Source organism: Dicentrarchus labrax, unplaced genomic scaffold, assembly GCF_905237075.1.
Source record: "Dicentrarchus labrax unplaced genomic scaffold, dlabrax2021, whole genome shotgun sequence".
In the NCBI taxonomy this organism is placed as follows: Eukaryota; Metazoa; Chordata; class Actinopteri; family Moronidae; genus Dicentrarchus; species Dicentrarchus labrax.
Window position 1 is genome coordinate 1,078,540 of NW_026136713.1, and position 6,000 is coordinate 1,084,539.

The window sequence follows — 6,000 nt, forward strand, 5'->3', positions numbered from 1 at the left end:
ATCGGGGGCTTTGGTGGAGGCATCATAGGTGGATATTAGGTGTGTGCATGGGGATGTTCACAGATACCCAGTTGTGCTGGTGGAAATTAGATACAAGGGTAAAAAGCATAGTGTTAAGGCTGCGGTTAGTTCCCGCCTGACGCACCCCCTGATGTTGGGCACAGATTGGCCTGGGTTAAATAGATTAGTGGGGCAGTGTGTAGGGGTGCGTTCATGGCCAGTAGGGACATGGGATATGTGTGCTGTGCTCAGTGGGGACGCAAGGTTGTCCGACACTGCAGAGGAGGAGGGGGAACCAGTGGTGCCTCTGCCAGAGGCTCCACAGGTTCTCATGTCGAGCAGTCTTGTGACAATGCTCTAGGCTTTGCCTTTGACCAAGTGATAAAAATGTATTGATAGTTGGTCCACCGTGATACAGCACAGACATCCACATTTCACATTGGTTAGGGACAGGCTATACAGAGTGAGTCGTGACACTCAGTCAGCAGAGGAAATTACCCAGTTGTTGGTACCGGAAAGCCACCGGGAAACTGTTTTCCAGGCGGCTAATTATGACCCAATGGCGGGGCACATGGGGTATGACAAAACACTAAACTGATTCTATTGGCCTGGCATTCAGGGAGATGTATACCCCTGGTGTTCGTCTTGTCCCGAATGTCAGTTGGTTAGCCAACTGGCTATCCCAAGAGCGCCTTTGCGTCCATTGCCACTCATTGAGGTTCCATTTGAACGTATTGGCATGGACCTCATCGGGCCATTTTACCGTGGTGCACGTGGATATCGTTTTGTACTAGTCCTGGTGGATTATGCAACTTGATATCTGGAAGCAGTGCCTCTACGCACAATCTCTGCAAAGAGTGTTGCACAGGCCCTGTTTCAGGTCATCTCCCGAGCTGGGATCCCAAAAGAAATCCTAACAGACGAGGGCACCTCGTTCATGTCACGCACACCCCGGGAACTGTATGGATTATTGGGCATCAGGTCAATTTGGACTAGTATATACCACCCTCAGACCGCCGGCCTTGTCAAGCATCTGAACAAAACCTTGATGTCCATGATCCATAAGTTTGTACATGATGACGCCTGCAATTGGGATATGTGGCTAGATCCTCTGTTGTTTGCAGTGCGTGAGGTACCCCAGGCCTCCATGGAATTTTCTCCCTTTGAACTGCTGTTTGGCAGGACACCACAGGGGGTTCTGGACCTGGTTAAAGAAACTGGATGGTCCAAGCCCAAGTAAAAATCAAGTTCAGTACATTCTGGACCTGAGAGCAAAACTCCACACATTGGGACAGTTTTCACGGGAGAATTTGCTCAGGGCCCAGGAGCGTCAACAGTGCCTGTACAACCAAGGAACTAGACTTAGACAATTTGCACTGGGAGATAAAGTGCTTGTATTACTCCCTTCTTCCAGCTCTTCCTGAGGTACCAAATTCCACAAATCCTGCCTCGCTCCATTGTGATGACCATCTCACACCATCCAAGAGAGCAGACATTGCCATGTTGCAACAGCGTTATGCTGATGTGTTCTCCCCCATGCCAGGACGCACAAATCTCATACAGCACCACATTGAGATTCAGCCAGGCGTAACGGTGCGTTCAAGGCCCTATCGGTTACCCAAACACAAAAGAAAAGTAGTTCTGAAGGAATTAAACATTAGACAGAGGGAGGTACGGTATCTGGGGTACCACTTGGGCAGTGGGCAGGTGCATCCTCAAGTAGATAAGACCGCAGCAATTGCAGCCAGCCCACGGCTGAAGACCAAAAAGTATGTGAGACGGTTCTTGGGGCTGGCAGGTTATTACCGGCGGTTGATTCCCAACTTCGCAGACATGACCAGCCCCCTGACTGACCTCACTCGAAAGGGTGCCTCAGATCCAGTCCAGTGGACAGAGCAGTGTCAGCTGGCATTTGAGAGGGTAAAATAAACCCTCTGTTGGAAGCCTCTCCTACACACACCTAACTTCTCTCTCCCTTTTATCCTGCAGACTGATGTTTCGAACAGAAGGCTGGGGGCCTTTCTGTCCCAGCAGGTGCAGGGAGTTGACCGCCTAGTGCTATACATCAGTCTAAAGCTGTTGAAGAGAGTGTTGCAGTATAGCACGATTGAAAAAGAGTGCTTGGCTATCCAGTGGGCGGTCGAGGCTCTGCGTTACTACTTGCTGGGGCACCCCTTCACCCTCTGTTCGGACCATGCTCCCCTCCAGTGGCTCCACTGTATGAAAGATACCAATGCCCGGATCACTCCGTGGTATCTGGCTTTGCAGCCATTTAAGTTCAGAGTGATCCATAGGCCCAGGGCACAGATGGCTTTGGCTGACTTACACCCACTCCCATGGGGAGGCAGAGGGGGGAGAGTAGGTGAGGCCGGATGGCTCCCCGGCCTAAGTCGGGCGGTGAGGGTTGAGGTGGGGGTGGTTTACAATCAGCTGCAGCTACTATGTTACACATTGGACCTTTTAAATGTACTTGACAGCACCGGTAGTTAGTTGTCGTAGTAATGGTAGTAATAGCAGTGCAGATAGTATATATATAATAAGATGATATTAAATATGAACAGAGGGACAGACAAGAAAGGTTAGAGAAAGGGGATGACATGCACAAAGGGATACTACAATAAGGACTTGAGAGAGTGCAGTGGAAAGATACTGCCCTTCAGCTGGCTCACCTCCGGAAGTCGTGTTAAATAAAAGGTTACTACAGTGCTTTTGCTTTAATTTTTAACTGTAGTGAAATATGTGGATATGACTACCAACAGATCCTCACTGCCATTACTGGGAGATGCGTGCATCTCACAGTAAAAATAGGTGAGAACTCAACTCTCTAGCATGAGTGCTCTCATCTGTTAACATGGGAGGCAAAATAAAAATTAAGAGTTCCGCCATACGGCACGCAGCGGCGGGTGGTGTGATCGTGCCGTCAGTACTTGGTGCACATGCTCTACCAGGTGAGCTATAGAGGCGCCGTAGCAGTATAGTTAAAGTAGACCTGAGAATGCTGCTCCTCCTGACTTGAGGGTAATATATATAATAATAATAATAATAATAATAATAATAATATTACTATTCACTGAAATAAAACATGGTAAATGGAAGCTTGTTTACCTTAATGACAGTGCTTTGCAATTTGTCTCTCATTTCACACATAGACACACAAACACCTTTTCTAATGTTGCAAAAGGCAACTTGTTCCAGTGAGAATAATATCGCTAGTAGAGTGGTGATGTATGGCTCAACGTTTTGCACAGGGGGACCGCTGTGACAGCAGTAAATTACAATGAGTGCAGAGTTGCATCACTAAACAATGTCGCTATTGGCCCAGACAGCCAATCAAATTGACTATGCTTGACTACTTTCTTCCTTTTAGGGTTAGGGTTGATGCTGTTTACCAGGCTGGTAAATAGGTCTGCTTGAATCCACTTTTTTGGGTGACCATGTATGATCACATGTGACCACAGGCGCACCAGTTGTTTACTCACCGACAAGGGCTTCTTGAAGCTTGTTAGCTTGTTAGTAATGTTTATAAAAGCAGTGGCAATAGCAGCAGTAATATTAGTATTACCAGTGGTAGTTGGAGTAGTCATGTAGTCATGATCACATTACATGACATCATTCTGTCACTTCAGTGTAAGCTGTCTCAGCAGGATCCAGCATTCATCCTGTCTGTCAAACAAGCCAACAGTCATCTTACCGTGAAGGAAAACTAATAACCCAGATAATCCTGTGGAAAGAAAAAAAAGAACAGATTTTGTTTATCTCTTCTTGGCGGGGTGTTTGGGAGTGATGTCCTGCTTTCCCTGGTGCATTCTTTGTTCTATTGTTTGCCTGCGTGTTTATCAGATTGCATTGTGGGATGGGTGACAGGAAGACAAAGATAAATGGGATGTTTTGATCGCTGTTTGCGCTGCTAATGTGTTTTAGTCACTCAAATAGTCTCTGTGGAAATGGAGTTAATGAGCACTCTTGTGTATAGGAGGTGGATTAAAGTTATTATGTTGCGTTGGGATGAGTAATGCGTGTTTGTTCGTGGCCGCGTAGCTCTTAAAACATATCCCCCTTGCTCCCAGGACAGCGGCAAGTGTCACTCTACTTCTCATGGCTTTGCCTTTGTTGTGAGGGTGAACGGTGCGACTTACACACACATACACGAGTGAAATAACAACTGCAAAAAGCCTGCATTAAGTTTGGAGCACCAATTATCATCCCCACCATCTGGATGAGTGCGACATGAAACGGCTCACAGTCACGGAGAATAGTGGTAAAAAATAACAGGTGATTTCTGGTGCTCATGTCTCATTTCTTGGTATTGGACCCCTGTTAGAAGTTTGAACCGCTACGGTCCATTATCCCTCGGCCAAAGTGTCATTATGCTCTTTAGATCTGAGAGCTCAGCGATTTTGCAAATTTATCTCGCTCTGATGAGAAGAAATGTTCTCTCTGATCAGAGCACAGAATCACCTCTGAGCAGCAGTTCTGATATTGGGCTACACCATTAATCTGCTGTGGCTTCATATTGTGTTTCACCTACACTGCCTCTTTGGTTTGCCTAATGAGCTGCTTTTATTAATCACATCTCCCCGTCCCGCCAGTCTAATGATGCCAAAGTCATCAGTTAACACACTTTTTAGGATAATTCTGAAGACGTGCAGAGACGGGAATGCTGAGAGGAGGGTTTGATTCAGAGATCTGTCAGCTGTGACAGGAACACAGCAGCACTGAAGAAGCTGTCATATTGCATTGTGAGCCATTGCTCAAGGCTGTCAGGTCCAGCTTTCAGGCCAAAACACAGCGCTCAAGCTTCCCTGAGCTCCAGAAACCACCAAAGACTAACTAGAAATAAACTCAAACTGAAGTGTCTCTAATGGAAGTATGAATAAAAATCTACATTAAAAACTTGAGTGAGTTTATGTGCCTGCCTGCATCGTGCAGCTTTAAATTATATCAAACTTAACATATGATGGATATGCCTCACATTTAAAGATAGCAATAGTGAGCAATTGTCTTATACACACAATACAATCATTTCTGTATATAGCCACATTCTATATGGGGTTTTAAAGCATATTTTGTCAGTTTTAACTGAGCTAATTTTACTTTATCCAGGACCATAACAGTATACTACATATCATGGTCCTGAATGGTCATGCCTTTTAGCAACAAGGAAGTGTTTGAACTCTGTTGTTTTGTGGCAGACTAAACTGACTCCGCCAAACGACCAAGTATGGATGTTGGCACATTTACTCTGATGATACTCGTACTCAAACTTTCAGTGGACATAAAAGACAAAACACAATGAAATTTGGTGGACCGCAAAGTCAATATGTTTTTAAAGAGAACCATTCCTCATGTACAGTGTTGGGCTACTTACTAAAAAAAAAAATAATTAAAAAAAATCATTCATTACTCATTACTCTTTAAAGTAATATTAGTTGGACTACTATTTATATTTTCTTTTCTACTACATCCCACAAAATTGGTAATTGTGTCCTTTTTCCCCAAAATTCTGACTTACGCTGATTAAAATCCAGTTTTGTTTTTTAAAATCAAAGTAATGGAAAATTTACAGCTGCTGAATGTAAACATTTACAGCTGCTGAATGTAAACCTTTACATCTCCAAACTGCCACGATTACAAAAATTAATCAAGGATGCTAAACTCTGTTGTCCCGGAGGCACATTTTACCAATCTGTATGAGCAGACAAACAAAAAAGCCTCTTGGACCCATATGCCAAAACCAACAGAAAGTCAGCCATTTTGAATTTAGTGATCATTTTTGGTGATATGCACGCATTTTTAACAAACTCCTCATAGGGAATTGATCGATTTACGTAAAATTTTCATGGGGCGGTTCCCAAATGATGATGGTACCTGATGGAACCGCGTCACACAAGTGCAAGGGCCCAGTCATCACTACTTGCAGCTTTATTAGTACTGAATTTTATTAGTAATTAGTCACTGGGGAAAGTAATATTACTGTAATTTTATTACTAATAATGAGTT